This window comes from Haliotis rubra, unplaced genomic scaffold (genome assembly GCF_003918875.1).
Source record: "Haliotis rubra isolate DU_JTF1 unplaced genomic scaffold, ASM391887v1 Scf623, whole genome shotgun sequence".
Taxonomy (NCBI): Eukaryota; Metazoa; Mollusca; class Gastropoda; order Lepetellida; family Haliotidae; genus Haliotis; species Haliotis rubra.
The window spans coordinates 179466-199134 of record NW_025767328.1 but is presented as its reverse complement, the minus strand read 5'-3'; the positions used below and the strand labels follow the sequence as shown (position 1 = coordinate 199134).

The 19669-nt window shown below is 40.9% G+C and overlaps 1 protein-coding gene across 2 annotated transcripts in view; it reads right to left on the bottom strand.

Annotated features, from left to right (window-relative positions):
- LOC124256305 overlaps nt 1-19669 on the bottom strand; it is a 65113-nt gene that overhangs the window by 24203 nt on the left and 21241 nt on the right. Inside the window, exon 1 of one of the 2 annotated variants that reach the window (XM_046690282.1) lies at nt 7242-7331. The exons of the other annotated variant lie outside the window; for it this stretch is intronic. The gene's annotated coding sequence lies outside the window, so the exon portion shown is untranslated. Of the gene's footprint in view, nt 1-7241; nt 7332-19669 lie in introns of those variants that run through there. 2 annotated transcript variants of the gene reach the window in all.

Genomic DNA, 19669 nt, shown 5'->3' with positions numbered 1-19669 from the left:
TTTACATACTGTACCCACGCCAGGAATCAAACCTGGGTCTTTGGCGTGACGAGCGAATGCTTTAACCACGAGACTACCCCCTCTCCCAAACATGAAATGCCAATATATATATGGTGACTGTTCTTATTTGAATTGTTGGACTTTCAGCTGAATTCTGGATTGTTGTCACCTTACATATGGTTACATTTAGTTACATTTTTTTAAATGCAGAACAAAGTGACCAGTCTTGAAGGAAACACCAACAAACAATAGGCTCGTGACCTCCGATCGATGGACGGTAGCGTAAAAAAACGTTCCACTGTAATCAACCTTTTTCTTTTAACTGTTGGTGAATAGACAAAGTTAGTCCGCTAACACCTGTCGTTTGATTCATGAAGTAATTAATAAAAGCGGTTTTCTCATGTCATTGTGCATCTCAAATTGAGTTATTAGGAACAAAGCGTCTGTACAACCAGAACATCTGCTTGGGTAATGCTCACATACACCAACGTGCGAGAGGTCAGTATTTGCTGAGAGAATTATGCCGGTAATTGTGTTCTGAAAGATGACAGAATACAGTTGGGATGTATAAGTGGATTAGGCTTTCACCTTAAAGTCACCTATACGACATCTGAGGGCTTCAAAAATCGGAATGGTATGCTTTGGTATGGTATGCTTTGTAAAATATCATTAAAACTTAAAATCTCTTTTCGATGGAGATGTCTTTTGATATTAAATCCAATGCTTATATGAATGAGGGTTTCTAGGACTTCAGTCCTGCCCCACAACCAAGCACATGTGATACATGTGGTCTCACCTTAGGCAAGTGAGTTTGTTCAAAATTGCCTCTGTTCACCCAGCAGAAAATGGGTACCCAGTTTGGTAAAGTCATGTGACTATAACATTCTAGCGCCTAACAGGCAGCTTGGGTAATCCGGGGTAATACTAATCACATTCTGATTAAGCGCCGCGAGCTTTCACTTGGTGTTTGGAGACTGTGCGCTATAGAAGATGACTTATTATTATTATTATCCTTAATGTAAAACAGATGTTTATTTGACGTCGGTTTTCCGGTCAAGTGAGATTAGATATAAGTTGGGTTGGTTATAACATAGCAGGAACGTACCATTATGTTCAATTCTCTGTCTATTACAGTTTAAACTGTGTGGTTATGCAAATAGCTACCATATGTATAAACAGACGGCCGGTGAGACAGACAGACAGACGCACACCACACGCTATACATACGCTACATACGCTACAGTTATGAAGCCATTTTTACTGGCATTTTTACGAAGCTCCATCTGCCATGCGCAAGTACATATATAGCAGATTGTACAGACGTCACGCAAATTAATCATAGCTCAAATGACATAGAATACGATTTACGGACATCATATAGCACTAAATGAAGTTTTAAAAACTCTCTCAATTGGTAGATGGTGTGTTACAATACCTGCAAGCCACGTTAGATTAATCATCGTCATGCAAAGAAAGGGAGGACCATTAGATTCTTTTAGGTAGCATATACTTACTAATAGATTTTAATCTGACATATTTACAGAGTATGGTCTTGCAGGCCACTCGCCGACGTCATGATGGTCCCATAAAGCTCCTCACTAGGGCGGTAAAACAATCAATTAGTTTTCGATGAAATCCTTGGAATTTTTTTTATCAAATCGCCTTCATCGAAACTGTATAGTGCTTAAGTAAACAGTGAGAAAATTTCAAAATTATTTTCACAGTAAACTTTGAAATGTGACGGTTATGATCTCAGCTGTCTTTATTGGAGAAGAAAACACCCGCATAATGACTCCCAACCACACCAGTGTACAGGGCTCCCATCCTCATATCGCCATACCACATAATACTTTCTGTTGTATATGATTTACATCGAGTAGTAATGCATGTCATATCTTGGCAGACAGGGGTAATGTCCAGAAAGCGAAAAGAGCAAACTTTGAGTGGTATCTGCCGAAAAAACAATGTTAATGTGTGTGATGTCGTTTGTGTGGTCAGACAGATCTTTTAACATCGGTGGTCTGAAATAGTCTGGAACAGACAATCCAGTGACTGACATCGTGAGCATCGATCTACGCATAACAATGAGATGAGATGCATCAGCCAGACCAGCGGGCCTGACCACGTGATTCCACCGGATGTTGCGTTGCTGGAGGTGCGCATTAATGATTAGTGCTCAGAGAGCACGGACATCTTGAAAACCGTAACCTCGACCCACAGGCTTTGCTTCGCGACGACAATAGTTGTCAATATGTTGTCCCCATAGTACTGTCCAGTGACGGTTCTTTGCCTAATATGGAGCGGGGTCGTTGTAGCGCCAACCCACACTGTTCCCAGTCCAACGTCAATCTACCAGGGGCCTGCTAAAGCAGACGTTTATTCCGACATCGCCAGACACCACGCCATCAAAGACGTTCTAAGTGAACAAGACTCTACTGATAACATAATATGTAACCAACGACTGTTACACCATTTTCGACGTTGTCCACAGCACTGAAGTCTGTTGGCAATACGACAATTTGTAGGTAGTTTGAGCATCGCGATGAGCCTCATGTATGCGATTTCTAACAGTAGGACTTCTAACCCTGTACCCTCAGGAAGGTTTTCATCAATTTGAGTCGCCTTGGTGTCGGATCAATCGCTTCTGTACCCTTGTCGTTGGCCTGGGGTTGGTCGGCAACATTTGCTATGTGTCATTTCAAGGATAACTGTTGCCTCGTCTGCAAATTAAAGATTTGTCACTTTGCACGTATTGGCCTCCGCTACCTCCTGCTAGTGTCCAGCATACAACTAGTCGGGCGGTGGGGTAGCCTTGGGGTTAAAGACCCAGGTTCTATTCCCTACATGGGTACATTGTGTGAAGCCTATTTCTGGTGTCCCCCGCCGTTATATTACTGGAATATTGCTACAAGCGGCGTAAAACTACAATCCCTCAACAAGCCCTTACACACTCCCCGCGTAGCAGACTCGGGATAGAATCATACACAAATAAGGACTGATATAAAATATATTACAACTTTATGGTGAGCAGAATCAATACGACTGACAAAAGTAATGGTTCTTAAATATTAATCGACCTTCCTGAAAGGTCTCAAAACCAGGACTGATTCCATACGCGCTTGTGAGACGCTACTGCCTTCAAACTATAGGCTTTGTTTTAGTACGTTAATATTTTAAGACTTAAACGTCCTTGCACAGGATATTTGTCTTCTTATCTTTGCTCTAATTCTTCGCATTAACATTAATATACCATGAACATATGATCCATGTTATTATTGATAAGTATATCATGCGACTTATTTCTTGAAGACATAACATATATGTTAAATTCAATCATCGTATTCAGCAGCCTTGACCTGTAATGTCTACGTGTTCCAACTTCTGAGCCGTTCGGACCTGGGTTTATTTTCAGCATTTTAATGTGCGTCACATATTTCTTGATTAACATTTGATCCTTACGCTATTTGAGGCGTTAGGAAATTTAAAAAAAAATGCTGGTGGACATGTGGAGCACTTTCAAATACGTGTACCGCCGTTTGACTTCATTTGAGACCGATGAATTGCTCACTGACACAAAATCTAATAAATGCAACAAAGCTAAATTTTGCACAGTCACATGAAATCGACAAACCAACTGTGATGATTTGTCTCATAATTTTGGACACCCGAATAAAAAGGTTGTTATACAAACGATTACTATTTTGTTGTCACTTTTCGCTACTTTTTACGATGGGGGACCACTTGCTGGTAGAACAGCCATGTGTGCGATTTGCACGGGTGAAATTGAAATTCCACTTCACACGCTTGTTGATTACCTGGCTGTTCTCCCCCCATCGTAAAAGTTAGCGAAAAGTGACAACAAAATAATAATCGTTTGTTAAACAACATTTTTTATTCGGGTGTCAAAAATTATGAGACAAATTATTACAGCTGGTCTGTCTTTCATGTGGCTGTGCAAAATATGTATTTGTGTCCAGTGCAGTCTTAATATTTACTTGTCCCAGTTTGCTTTCTGCTGAACAGAAGGCACACCTTTGCATGCGTTTGTGATGTGTGCTCCCACGACCACACGCAAAACTAAGTCTAAAAATCTTTCTCTCTTCTAGCAGTAGGTGTGTCTAGTTCAAGTCAGGCAAAACAATAGTTATAAAGAAAAGTCGGGAAACAGTTAAATTTTCAACCTTTACGGAATAATTACAGACACCTACTTCCGGCTGGATTTCAAATAATGGGCTCAGAACGCCTAGATAAGACCCTGCCCTATTAAGGTTTTCTGACAATCTATTCTGCAATCCTTTTCTGCGGCCGTAGATGACCCTTGATGAGGAAGATCAATTTTATCAACACGTCGCATATCAAGGAAACTTGGTGAACTGGCACGAGCTTTCCTGTATGTCGATTTCATTTTGTTTTGGAGATAGTGAGGCCTTCATTCGATTACACGTTTTCAGACTATTATGACTTTTACTTAACTGCTTGAGCTGCAAATCATTGAAAAGGAGATTAGATCGGATGGAAAAGTGATAACCTGCAAACACCTCACCTCCTACAAGTCTCCCCAGGGATGCCAAGTAGTATGATCTCGGGATGTTTGGAGTAGTCTAGTGGTAACAGCGTTCGTTTGTCAGGCCGAAGACCCCATAATAATTTTAATATTGCAGGTGTGACAATCTGTCAAGGAGGTTCTCAAGTATAGAATAATCTCAATATCCCACGTGTGGCAATCTGTTAAGGAAGTTCTTACATACATTATCATCTCAATATCGCACGTGTGACAATCTGTCAAGGAAGTTCTCAAGTACAGAATAATCTCAATATCGCACGTGTGACAATCTGTGAAGGAAGTTCTCACATACAGAATAATCTCAATATCGCACGTGTGACAATCTGTCAAGGAAGTTCTCAAGTACAGAATAATCTCAATATCGCACGTGTGACAATCTGTCAAGGAAGTTCTCAAGTAAAGAATAATCTCAATATCGCACGTGTGACAATCTGTGAAGGAAGTTCTCAAGTACAGAATAATCTCAATATCGCACGTGTGACAATCTGTGAAGGAAGTTCTCACATATAGAATAATCTCAATATCGCACGTGTGGCAATCTGTCAAGGAAGTTCTTACATACATTATCATCTCAATATCGCACGTGTGACAATCTGTCAAGGAAGTTCTCAAGTACAGAATAATCTCAATATCGCACGTGTGACAATCTGTCAAGGAAGTTCTCAAGTACAGAATAATCTCAATATCGCACATGTGACAATCTGTCAAGGAAGTTCTCAAGTACATAGAATAATCTCAATATCGCACGTGTGACAATCTGTCAAGGAAGTTCTCAAGTACAGAATAATCTCAATATCGCACGTGTGACAATCTGTCAAGGAAGTTCTCACATATAGAATAATCTCAATATCGCACGTGTGACAATCTGTCAAGGAAGTTCTCACATATAGAATAATCTCAATATCGCACGTGTGACAATCTGTCAAGGAAGTTCTCAAGTACAGAATAATCTCAATATCGCACGTGTGACAATCTGTGAAGGAAGTTCTCACATATAGAATAATCTCAATATCGCACGTGTGGCAATCTGTCAGGAAGTTCTCAATACATCATCTCAATATCGCACGTGTGACAATCTGTCAAAGGAAGTTCTCAATATCGCACGTGTGACAATCTGTACAAGTTCTCCCATATAATCTCAATATCGCACGTGTGGCAATCTGTCAAGGAAGTTCTTACATACATTATCATCTCAATATCACACGTGTGACAATCTGTCAAGGAAGTTCTCAAGTATAGAATAATCTCAATATCGCACGTGTGACAATCTGTCAAGGAAGTTCTTACATACATTATCATCTCAATATCGCACGTGTGACAATCTGTCAAGGAAGTTCTCAAGCACAGAATAATCTCAATATCGCACGTGTGACAATCTGTGAAGGAAGTTCTCCCATATAGAATAATCTCAACATCGCACGTGTGACAGTCTTTCAGGGAAGTTATCACTTATATAATAATCTCAATATCGCACGTGTGACAATCTGTGAAGGAAGTTCTCCCATATAGAATAATCTCAACATCGCACGTGTGGCAATCTGTCAGGGAAGTTATCACTTATATAATAATCTCAATATCGCACGTGTGACAATCTGTCAAGGAAGTTCTCACATATAGAATAATCCCAATATCGCACGTGTGACAATCTGTCAGGGAAGTTCTCACATGTGCCCGACTAAACCGGATAACGATATCTTCCTAACACAGACCCAGCAATAGCAGACAAACTCCACTAATCCCAATTTCTCACGGTTAGATGTCATGTATTGCCGACGAAATAAAATTGTCCTGCTATAGAGTTTCAGCCCTTAGGGATGTACAATAGAATATTCTGAAGTAGGATTTGTGCAAACAATTCCGTATTTTGGAGGAGTTAGCTAGCGCAGGGGCGATGTAATCGCGGGATAATACCCGCCTCATTAGACCAATGCACTATGTTCCGGTTTTAGACGAAAAAAAAAGCCCCGTGGGCCAGTAATAGTCCTAGTCGCCTCTTATAGCTGGAGATACTCAGACAAGCTCACGGAAATCCGAACTGTCCAACAAATTACAGTTCTTTATCAAAGACTTTTCCTCCATTCGAGGACTCACGTATAGATTTCGCATTCCATTATACTTCAGATTACAAGTTAACAAATACAAGGTTGGCAGAAGTAGGTGTAGAGACCAGTAAGACAGACAGACAGACAGACAGACACACACACACACACACACACACACACACACACACACACACACGCACGCACGCACGCACGCACGCGCGCGCGCGAACACACACCGAACACACACAGACAGACAGACAGACAGAGATGTCTTATTAACCAAATGATTGGCAATAACAATTGAAAAATCCCCCTCCGCCAAACAAAAAGAGTATCCATGTATATACCGTACAGTTTTGCACCGAAAAAGTACATCTGTACAACTCATAAAAAATCTTAAATTGACATAAATCAACAACGTGAATATCTGAAGAAATATATTATTAATTTCCTATTCTCCAACGTTTCCGCTTTCATATAAAAATAACAATATCAAAGGTAACACATGTGATTAACAACGCGTCAGGTATGAATCAGTATTAACTACTTATCGACAAATAACCACTGGTCATTAATGAAATAATAATAAACCCTTCCTATACTATAGTATACAGAGAGTGTTCACAAAGTCATACCTGTCTCAAGCTAGATGTCACTTCGCCTTCTCGACTACTGGCTTGAACCACGGCTCACCAGCTACTGAGCTTCGATCTCTTGTAGTTGTTGCTGATGGCACTCGTAGGCGATACCCCACGTGAAAATCAATCCGGTAGCATCGGAAAATATTGGGTTAAGCCCCATTAATTATTACTTTTGAGAAACTACATTAACAGTCGATAACCTGTTTGTTTAAGAATGGAATGTTGTTGAGAGTTATGTTGGTTTGTGCTGCAGGGACCAACCTCAATATGGTCGCTAGTTGTCCGTGATCGGTTGGTGCCTCGGACGGTGTTTCCGTGAGGAGGACGTGCTTAATTCATCACTTACAGTTAAACATCAGCCAGTCGGATGTAACATATATTTATTCAAATTACATTTTCGATAAATGGAAAACAAGATAACAATGTTTACGTTCACAATTCGTGATTCCGTGCTCAAGTTTTATTTGCTTGCAATATCATGGTAGTTCCCAAGTCATGGAAGTATTTATTTTCTTTCAAAGGTCGTGTCGGAATACACATGAAATGCGATAGGAAATCGTTATAAGAGACATTAAACACATAGATAGGACACATTTTCTCTGGTTTGGATCTAAATATTTAACTATCCTTTTAAGATACGTTTCAGCCAATTGATTTGAGATAACAGATCGATATGCTTCTGTGATCAGATAGCCATGAGAATTCACCTTCTCTTGGACTTACCATTATTCAAATTTACAGAAAGCAAATTCGTGACTTTTAGCGGAGATTTCTCATGAATGTGGAAAGGATTTTGTCGCTTCTATTTACGCAGAGAGCCATTTCACGACTTTTGCAAGCAGATGTCAGATGTGTATATTTGGTATAGATTCATTTGCTGTCATGTTTCGCTTGGAAAACGAATAATTTAAATCCGATAGTGTCCTGGGGTTCTGTAAAGTAGAATATTAATGTGCATCGCAATATATCATCAAACAAAACCTCTTTGTATCATGCTCTACATTTGTGTAATACACTACATTTCTGTCATACTCTACATTTGTGTCACACTCTACATTTGTGTCATACTCTACATATGTCATACTCAACATTTGTGTCATACTCTACATTTGTGTCATGCTCAACATTTGTTTCATACTCTACTTTTGTGTCATACTCTACATTGGTGTCATACACTACATTTGTGTCATACACTACATTTGTGTCATACTCAACATTTGTGTCATACTCAACATTTGTGTCATACACTACATTGGTGTCATACTCTACATGCGTGCCATACTCTACATTTGTGTCATACACTACATGGGTGTCATACTCTACATTTGTTTCATACTCTACATGGGTGTCATACTCTACATGTGTGTCATACTATACATGTGTGTCATACTCTACATGTGTGTCATACTCTACATTTACACTTACTTGCCATACTCATCAAGCGCCTATATATGTACATGTGCTTGTTGAATGTTCTGCTTGAAATGATTAATACTTGTGCACCGGACACTGTGCCGACATTGTGGATGGCTTGAGGCAGAGAAACATATAAATGCTTGGTCATCAAAATAAGGTTTGTGGCTATCTGATGACCAGTTGTCCGTCTCTGGTTCAGGCCCTTGAGTTAACAACGCACAGAGACCTACATCCAGGGCGTATTGGCCGCATAGGACAGCCATTAACGCTGCTGTATAAGGGCACCGATTCTCAGGAACAAGGTCTCGTATTTGTACCATCTACTTCTGACTACACAAGATTAATTAACTCTCCCTTATTTCACACTAAATATTTGCAATGTTTGCAAATCTAAAATATTCCTTTATAAATCAAAACTGTAGAGTTTCGGTGAGGGTTGTATTTACGGCGAGTCGTTAGTCTCCATGACAACAAGAAATTTCGTTACATGGCAATGTGTTACATGACAACGTTCAGATTTAGTCGAATTAAAATAGATTACATGTCTTGTATTATCTTACACAAACTGCACAGAGCAACGGTTAACCTTAACCACTAAGATTAGAACTAGGGTTAACTCACCGATCACACAAAGCAACCTTATCTCGTCCTAAATGTAGAACGTTTGTACAAATGAATGCTCAATCTTCGCTATTATCAGACAAACTCCATTTGTGTAAAAGGGCAAAATGTCTTTGAAAATTATAGGAATGGAAAATGAGAGATTGAAAATCACTGAAAATGAGTGAGTGAGCGAGTATGGTTTTACGCCGCTTTTAGAAATATTCCAGCAATATCACGGCCGCGGGGTACACCAGAAATGGGCTTCACATATTGTGCCCATGTGGGGAATCGAACCAGGGTCTTGGGCGTGACGAGCCAACGCGTTAACCATTAGACTACCTCACCGCCCCCTGAAATGAGCGATGGCACCAGGTGTTCGCGAAAAGGATAAGTATGTGCTACGGGTAGCACCCGCCATTCACAAAATGCGCTTTATTTCTTGCCTGACACTGCACAGCAGTACTCCTACCGTACAATGGCGGCCTGCGAACGAACAAGACAATCAAGTGATCGACGAACCGGTAAATCCATTTAGATAAACTGAAATTACGACTGTTGTATATGAAGTACAGAGATTCCGAAAAGTACAGAACAACGTTTGAGAAATATAATTGTTTAACGGCACATTGGGGGTCAGATTTAATGACTCGGACCAAACATTTCTTTTGTGGTTGACTCATCATACCTAATATGCTACCGAGCTTATGATGAATCTCGGGGACTTAAGTCCATCGGAAAAACATCATCCCAGTTGAATTACATATAGAACGACAGTGCAGTCAGTCATTAATTGTCTAGTTTTATTAATCCACATGCCTTTGATGGTTTTCATCTTAACACACACAGTAGAAGGTACACAGTCATTAACAATGGGTTTTGGGAGAGATGTTAACAATGCCCATGATTGGGTATATGCCAATGTCATGCGCAAACGGATTTTCAACTAGTTTCGGTTTGATCTGTTAAATGAAGGGAAGCTGTTCCATAAATGTTTAATGTGGGTCGTACATAATATACCACCCTCATTAGTGTTCGATACAATGTTTACAAACAAATGTGTAGTTTCCATAGTAGCTGACCTGCTTCCGCTTGTTAAAACCACATCATGGCCTATTGTTTCGAAACAAAAACGATACCAAACCAGCATGGTTGTAGAAAACCCAACTAGGGTTAACCTAAAGCTATATAGCCCTGCTTTGCGTTTCTTCACGAAGGGCCCCATATGGAGCGGCTCAATTGGATCTGCCGTCGTCGACGTCACCACGCACGGGAAGTACAGGTTGCAGGTTTCCATAATTATCATTATTATTATTATTAAACACCCCTCACTTAAATCGCGGTAGGTGTGTGATGTGACGTGTCAACCAAGTCAGCGAGACTGACCACCCGATCCCGTTAGTCGGCTCTTACGACAAGCAGGGGGTGCTGAAGATCAATTCTAACCCGGATCTTCACGGGTATGTGGCACATTGAGTCCGACTGACACTTAAACATGTGTTCAGGCTGTCACCTTACATACATCAGCAGCTGTTGTTTTGATCCACATGTAGCTTTCATATTCAACGTTGACCAAAAGCACTTTAACGGGGGAGTCATCTTCAATGGAACGGACGTGTATATTGGATGTAATAAATGGTGGCCTCACCGCATATCAGAAAAGCTCTAAGCGCAGCGCTACCTAGAAGTTAACTAGAAGATAAAGGTCATAGTATCAAGTCTTCTTACCGGGTACCCATTCACTGCAGGTTGGTGAAGGACATTTTTCGATCAGAGTCTCTTTCTGAAGTAACGCCACATTTCCTACACCATGGGGATGCACCAGACGCCCACAAACACGAGTCGTGTCGTTCAACACGTTTCCCCGCGCTATAACTCGTCCCCGACAACCTTGCTTAACCGAGTTGTGGGGGCAGTGGGGTAGCCTAGTGGTTAAAGCGTTGGCTCGTCACGCCGAAACCCGGGTTCACTTCCCCACATGGGTACAATGTGAGAAGCCCATTTCTAGTGTCCCCGCCGTGATATTGCTGGAAAGTGGCGTAAAACCATACTCACTCACTCTCCGAGTTGTGACCTACACGTTGTGCACAGGACACGTGTTGTGTTGGTCGGACAAGCCTTTTACCCAATTCAGAATCTAGAAGTTGAAGCGGTGACTGGTCACGCCGTTTACACAGAAGGTGTAAAGCGCATTTAAATTACCAGTCATCATTTATTTATTGATTAAATAGTAACAGGTGTTCGCGAGGAGGTAAGTATATCCAGCCCCACCAGTGCCATCTGTCGGAAACATTTGCATAGTCAAAATAAATATTCACCTGAACACACACGCACGCACGCACACGCACGCACTCACACAATAAGGACGTTTATTTCTGTAGATATGTATATCTCTTTCATAACGGCGATCCACCTTTGAGTATTTATGATCGGACGGCACAAATAAAACCATTATTTCTGCCCCAAATCTGGTTGGTTGTCATAGCTCAGGAAGCGCTTTGAGCATATCCCTGTGACGTGGAAAGGCGCTATATAAATGGCCTATTATTATTATTATATATCTATAACATGCATGAATGCAGATGCAGTTAGCAACGGATATAACGCCTACCTCTGCAAAAAGAGGCATCATTTTTCCCTTCCGCTATTCAGTACAACATGACCACCGCATACTGCCCTAGTAAATCGTAATGTTACTAGGCGTCCTGTCAACAATCTGAATATGGCGGACTTAAATACCGGTGTATATGCACAGAAGCTTTCACTTTGGCTGATATTATTTGTGTCCTGCATTGAGTAGTGTAGTAATAGTGTGCCTTGTTTTGTTTCTCGTTTTGTTCAGTCTCACAGTTGATCTGGACAGTACCGGGCAATGGACGCTAGTCTGTCACATGAGGTCGGTCTGCCATATCAGAGAATACACATCGCCAAGCCCGATCTCATCTATCTAATCACATACACTGCTGGTGATCCTTTCTTTCACCACAAGGTATTTGGTTTTTAGCAATAAATAAGCCTATATATAATTACATGAATGACATGACCGAATATTGTACTTAAAATATGGCCCGTTCATAATGTTGGCTTTGGTAGTTATTACTTCTTTGTATAACTTTCCTGAAACAAATAGATGTGACATAATCGTCACATAATCTGTAGACATGGATAATACTGCCAAATGTCTTCCTATTTGAAATAAGTATAGGTATAAGGTAAATACACGTATTCTGAGATCTAACGAGGAAGTTTTATAGATGTCTCCTTTGTAATTCATGTTTCACTTATTGCATGGTAAGACTCGACGTATTATAGATATCAGTCTTTCCACACGGCAAGGACGCACTTCAACGATAAAGAATAGTTCCAATTTTAGAAACTTCCGAACACAAGCAACAAGGAATGATAATTGCTATCAAGCAATAGAGGAAATCTTTCTAAATAATACCAGTGATGCCTAGGACAAGCACATCGTACCAGGTGTATATTTAACAGTGACATTGCCGCTTCGACCTCCCTGATCTCGAGCTATAAGTAGTGGCCCTTGGATATGTCACTGTCAGTCTATAGAATTGCTAATTTTGTCTTAAAATATTTGTAAAGATAATATAGACGAACATCTCACTACAATAATGTCGGTACAGAATCTCTCCATGGTTGATGTAGAATGTGTCACCCCAGCGTCAGTTATCACACACAAAATGAGTTGCCGTGTAGACCCGACATCAGATCAAACATTTTTCACCGTCAGCCAGTCACATAAACTTGTTCCAGCTTTGATGTTACTTCTATTGCCAGAACAAAAATGTACAAGTGCAACAGACATAATGTCAGTTGGTGCTCCGTGAAGAACATACCACGGAAGGAAAAATGTCACGGGATGAGGCAGTAGGTAAAGATCAGAAATTCAATGAAGATTTAATAAGATAATAAAGCATGTATTTGTAAGAGACTGGTCCTTCTTGAATGGATGAAAGTGCATTAGAACAGAAAACATCTTTGACGAGAAAGCCATGCTCTGACTTCCGTGCCAATGCACTAACGACGGCGTTTCTTGTACTACGCTGTTTCAGAAGGACTTGGTATTCATCATAGCATTAAATCGAGTAAAGGAAGTACTAGAAACGCGAGTTATTTATAGATACACTAATCAAAAGGCATGCTTGTAAGAAAGAAAACTGATTTTTATCTCTGTATCTATTTTTCCTATGCTGGTTTGTCGATCATGAGGTTTCAGTTCCACATGGTGCCAGATGTTTCCATAGTGCTGGAGCTCGATTGCATTAACATTTTATTAACAATGAGTAGATTCCCCTTTATTTATTTTTGCCCTTATACCTGTACATGTGTTTCAAATATCACTGCCTAGTGGACGCATTGTCAGCATTCTGCCTGAATCATTCACCTCTCCATCTCTAAACAGCATTGTCTCGAAATACCTTCACACAACACCGTGTCCTTCAAACGCCTCGAACTCTCGCCATATCGATACTAGACCGTCCTTCACACTGCACATGCGTCTTTCACACGCCACGTCGATACTTCAATGACCTTCACACTGCACCTGTTTCTTCCAACAACTCTCTCAGCCTCGACACAAACGTTCCCTTCGCGGTGTCCACCTGTGTATTTCAAACACATTATTGACGCTACAATATCCCACTGCACCTGTCAATCAAACTTCCTTCTCCTTCGCTGTGCCACCTTGTCTTTCAACTATCTCTGCAAACTTTCTTTAAAGAAACGATATATTTGTTTGCCAGGATGCCCGTTCCTGTTGATAAATACATTGGGGATTTCAGACTGTAACTAGTTTGGTATTGCTATTGAAGGTTTAATCTCTATTTGATAAGCACCATTACTTGGCTATATCAGGAATAGATTGTTGAACGAAAGCCACGCTACCTAAATGACGATGTCCATAGACGCGGATATAATCGTTATGGTATATAAGCCCTCGGAAGAATATGAGAAGTGAGCAGTTTCGCCTTATTTGTCTCGAATGGACTCTTATAGGGACATTAATCGAGACAAGGAACCCTTAATTCCGAGCGTTGAGCTGGTTATATTCATTAACTCGAATGATTTATTTCTGGTTACCATTTGCGCATCATGTCCGGTTTGTGACATAATCACTTTGGTGTTACAAATATATGCGTTTGTAAAGCGATTATAAAATAGTCTTCCACATCATGAAATTGCAAATATAAAATCATTTAGATCTGTAAATGACGATGTTTGGCCTCACCATAAACAAAGCATGTTAATGATTTATAAAAATACGAAAGAAGAAAGAAGCACGCTTTGATTTCTGTTTAGTTCTGAACAGATCTTTGATAGCGTTATGATCGGATTGTAGTTCCGTCTCAGCTTGGCCACAAGGAAAATACATAATCTATACCTGCGCTCAAGGCACTTCACTGGCTGACCATGGATTTTTTAACCCTGACACTAATTAAGGCAAAGCATGCACTGACATCATCATACATTTGTGATCTTATTATAGACCATGTTCCAACTCGATCTGTAAGATCCAGCAGCCAATATTTGTTGTCTCTATGGAAACCCCGCTCCAGCTCCTATGTGATAGAACTTTCTCAAAAGCTGGACCAGAACTTTGAAATTATCCAGAAAACCTCAGAAACAGTCAGAAACTTTCAGATGTTAAATCTGGCTTAAAAAATCGCACTTCTTCAGATTGGCGTACATCTTCAAGACTCTTCAAACCTCGAGTAAGAGTCATTAAGTGCTCCTGTCATGCAAAAGGGACATAACTCAGCAAAGCGAACTGCAGTGCCTTGGACGATCGTAACTAAGGCTAGCTATCGATATTTATCATATATCGATATAGATCGATAATCGCTAATGAAATATCGATCGAATATAGATAAATATCGGAGAAAAAATTCCAAATGGGTTTGAAAGAAATAAATATATTTCAACACTGGTGAATGGTGACATATTTATGCATGGATTGCTAACAATACAACGTCCTGAACATACTTTAGAAGCAGCCCATGAATAAAGGCCTTACTTTGTGTATTGTGTGAGTAACCTATCACACACGTTTATGTACGTTATTATCCATGACACAACATTCAAATCATTCATAAATTTTCCTTGCGATATTTCTGATTATCGATCTTTTTAGCAAGCCTTAATAGTAGCTCATTGTATACTTTTTGTCGCAGCCATGGTTGTGTATTAAAGATGAATGATCATTGCCATATATTTCTGCGACTTTGCCGATTCCGATAGACTGTCGGTACCAATCATTATCACGCGACAATAATGTGTCACACATCGCAGTATTTACCCGCTGATCCTGGTGACTGTATAAAACATTATTGTTAAAACATGATATAGTCACTCTCCCATGTTGTGTATACTGTTGAGAGACTAACGGATGCAGCACACATTACAAAGATACCCAATTGTTTACGCTGTTTCAAAACCTTTAAACTCTTCGTCTTTGTTGTGTTATGCTAATGCGATACCTTTACGTCAGTTTCGTCTAGGGTAACGTTTCCAGTGACATTCGTATGTTACTTATGTATGGAAGCCGGTAAACAATCACTCTCCGTTAAAATTATACACCCATGTATTTGAACCTGGGGACTGGTGGGTGATTAATTTGAAAATGTACCAAAACATCCCCACGAACATCGATTTTACTCATCATATCAGAAAGTTCGTCCTTGTGAAAGATGGCGTTTCCTTGAGTATACTTGTGAGTGATGTCCAACACAGGTACAAACTGTCATGATGATCATGGATCATGCTAATGTCTTCCTGTTGTTGGCACCGGGAGCCGTGTTTGTAGGAATGGTCAGTCTGGGAGCAGCATCCTGTCTGGGAGTCGGTTAACACTGAGGAGGTAGTGGGGGATACGTCAGAGCCGAGCTGGGTTGTCTACATACATCCATCACTTAACAGGATGGCCACACCGTGACACAGTGTTTGTCTGAAACCTACAGGCTTTATTGCACTTAGGAAAGAGTCCTTTACATTGTAATTAAAAGTGTTCCTTCTGTGAAGTTTCGCCTTAAGAGTGAGACGCAATGTAGTACTATTTACAAAGGAACACCTCCCCTGACAACCATGTAATATCATCGGAACAACATGTTGACACACACACCCTACATGGACCCATATTAAACCGAAATTTTATCAAAGAAACACATGTTATCAGCAGAACAGATTTTCAGAACAAATGTGACACGTCTACTGGCCTCGATTACACAAGCCGAGCATTATACACCGCTTTTTCTTCACTAGATTTTCATGACATACCTCCTCTACTACATTAGCCTACCATGCCATACCTCCTCTAGTACATTAGCCTACCAGGACATACCTCCTCTACTACATTAGCCTACCATGACATACCTCCTCTACTACATTAGCCTACCATGACATACCTCCTCTACTACATTAGCGGTGCATGACATACCTCCTCTACTACATTAGCCTACCAAGCCATACCTACTCTACTACATAAGACCTGAGCCTACCAAGCCATACCTCCTCTACCACATTAGCCTACCATGACATGCCGCCTCTACTACATTAGCCTACCATGACATATCGGCTCTAATAGATTAGCCCACCATGACATACCTGACATACTACATTAGCCTAACATGTCATACCTCCTCTACTACATTAGCCTATCATGATATACCGCCCCTACTACATTAGCCTATGATGACATACCCCCTCTACTACATGAGCCGTGCATGACATACCGCCCCTGCTATACATTAGCCGTGCATGGCATACCTCCTCTACTACACTAGCCTAGCATGACATACCTCCTCTACTACACTAGCCGTGCATAACATACCTCCTCTACTATACTAGCCTAGCATGACATAGCATGACATACCTCCTCTAGCATGACATATATCTCCTCTACCGCCCCTGCTATACATAGCCTAGCCCTACTATACAAGCATGACATACCTCCTCTACTACACTAGCCGTGCATAACATACCGCCTCTGCTATACATTAGCCGTGCCTCCTCTATGCATGGCTAGCCGTGCATACTACCTCCTCTACTATACCTATGACATACTGACTACCTATACAAGCCATCTAGCATGACATACCTCCTCTACTATACTAGCCTAGCATGGCATACCTCCTCTACTACACTAGCCTAGCATGACATACCTCCTCTACTATACTCTAGCCGTACATGACATACCTCCTCTACTACTCTAGCCGTACATGACACACCTCCTCTACTACTCTAGCCGTGCATGACACACCTCCTCTACTACATTAGCCTAGCATGAAACACCTCCTTTACACTAGCCGTGCATGACACCCCCCTCTACTACACTAGCCGTGCATGACATACCTCCTCTACTACACTATCCTAGCATAACATACCGTATCTACTAGACTAGCCGTGCTTGACACACAGCCTCTACTACACTAGTCGCGCACTAGCACCAGCTAACACGACAAACGGCCGCAACCCCACCAGCCGTGCACCACACACCGCCGCCGTTACGATACCAATCACATTTCTTCCAGTAGAACATCACTTGTAATACAATCACGGCATCATAATGCAGTTGTGCCGTCCACTCATTCACCACCGCAGCTCATAATGGCAAGTACAACCTGTTATATCATTTTCCTTTCAGCGCTTTTGAATAGACATGTCTGACAATAGTTAATCTATTAATAAAACGTGACAGAGAATCTTCCGTTGTCTGCGTCTTGAGTTGTCATTAAAGTGTCGACTGGTTACAAGAACGATCGACCGCCTCTATCCCTCCCGTGCTTATCTAGTTAGTTAGTTGATGCACCCCTGGGAAACAGAATTATTTCGTTACTACAGATTCTATTTGTCCGCATCAGCCTTGCTCCAGATGCAGGTGCCCTTTCTCCGTCTCCCTGTGTTAAACCTTGCATATATCATCACTGCTAACTGCACCCTTTCGTATTTTTGTAACTGAAAGTAGTATCGTATTAAAGAGATCTCGCCGTACACAGGGACGTCCTTCTGAGATAGATATGGTATAATGTAGGGGCAACCTAATTGACAGGGCAGACAAATGATTTTGATTACATACAAACCCCATTCAAACATTGGTCTGAGAGCTTCAACACCATCGATAATCAGATAGTGATACTCGGCAGCTTTTGATTGCAGGATAAACTGCCAGGGGACTCTAATGTACATACATCTCAATACATTCTCCCAGTGCTGATTTAGTTATAATGTGTGACTAAGCAGATGTTTGGAAGCCAATTTTGGGGCGAAGAGGAATTTGTTGAGTGAATATTTTCACACTGATCACTTCACTAGGAGACTTGGTGGGTTATATTTAATATAAACTGTCCCGTAAAATGCTTAAAGGAAAAAAATATGTTTGATCTTGTTAAAAAGACATGGTCTGCAGTAAAAATACAATATTGAAGGCGTTTATAATTGTTTTATGGTCAGTGACAAAATAGCCGAAAAATAAGAAGTCTCAACACAGCATGCCTTCCCTAAATGGTATAAAACAAAAGAAGAATGATATAAGACCAGCTATAGCATTATACAAACATTCGTTACAGTGAGCATTAACAATTTCCTTTCAGCTTCAGCTTCACTATCTCTTTAATAATCATTCCAAGCCAACAGTTAATGTCACCAATGTCACATATCATACCAGCTTTTACATATTCAGCTCCCGCTCCATTGTACAGCTCGCGATCCTATATATCCAATCACAGAACTCCCTGTCATCGTTCCCACAATCACCGTCAACGACATCACAATCCTACCCCCCATCCCATGATCACCGTCAACGACATCACAATCCTATCTCCCATCCAACAATCACCGTCAACAACATCACACTATCTCCCATCCCATGATCACCGTCAACAACATCACACTATCTCCCATCCCATGATCACCGTCAACATTACAAGCCTATCTCCCATCCCACAATCACCGTCAACGACATCACAATTATACCTCCCTTCCCATGATCACCGCCAGCGACGTCACAATCCTATCTCCCATCCCATGATCACCGTAAACGACATCACATTTTTACACCGTCAACACATCCCATTTTTACCTCCCATCCCATGATCACCGTCAACGACATCACAATTCTACTTCCATTCCCACAATCACCCTCAATATCACAATCTTTTATTTTGCTTCCACAGTCAACTCCTCACCCACTCACAATCACATTGCAACCATCACTTTCGCCTGCACAATCCCGTTCCCACTGAAGCAACCATATTTCAAATTTTCCTTTCACCTTTTACTCTCTCACAATCACATTCGCCTTATCATTACCGCTACCTCGGTTGTCCTTTCAACTCCTTCATTGTGGGAACTTCCAAGAACCAATACGGCTGTACAAGTATTGAACAACCCAAACT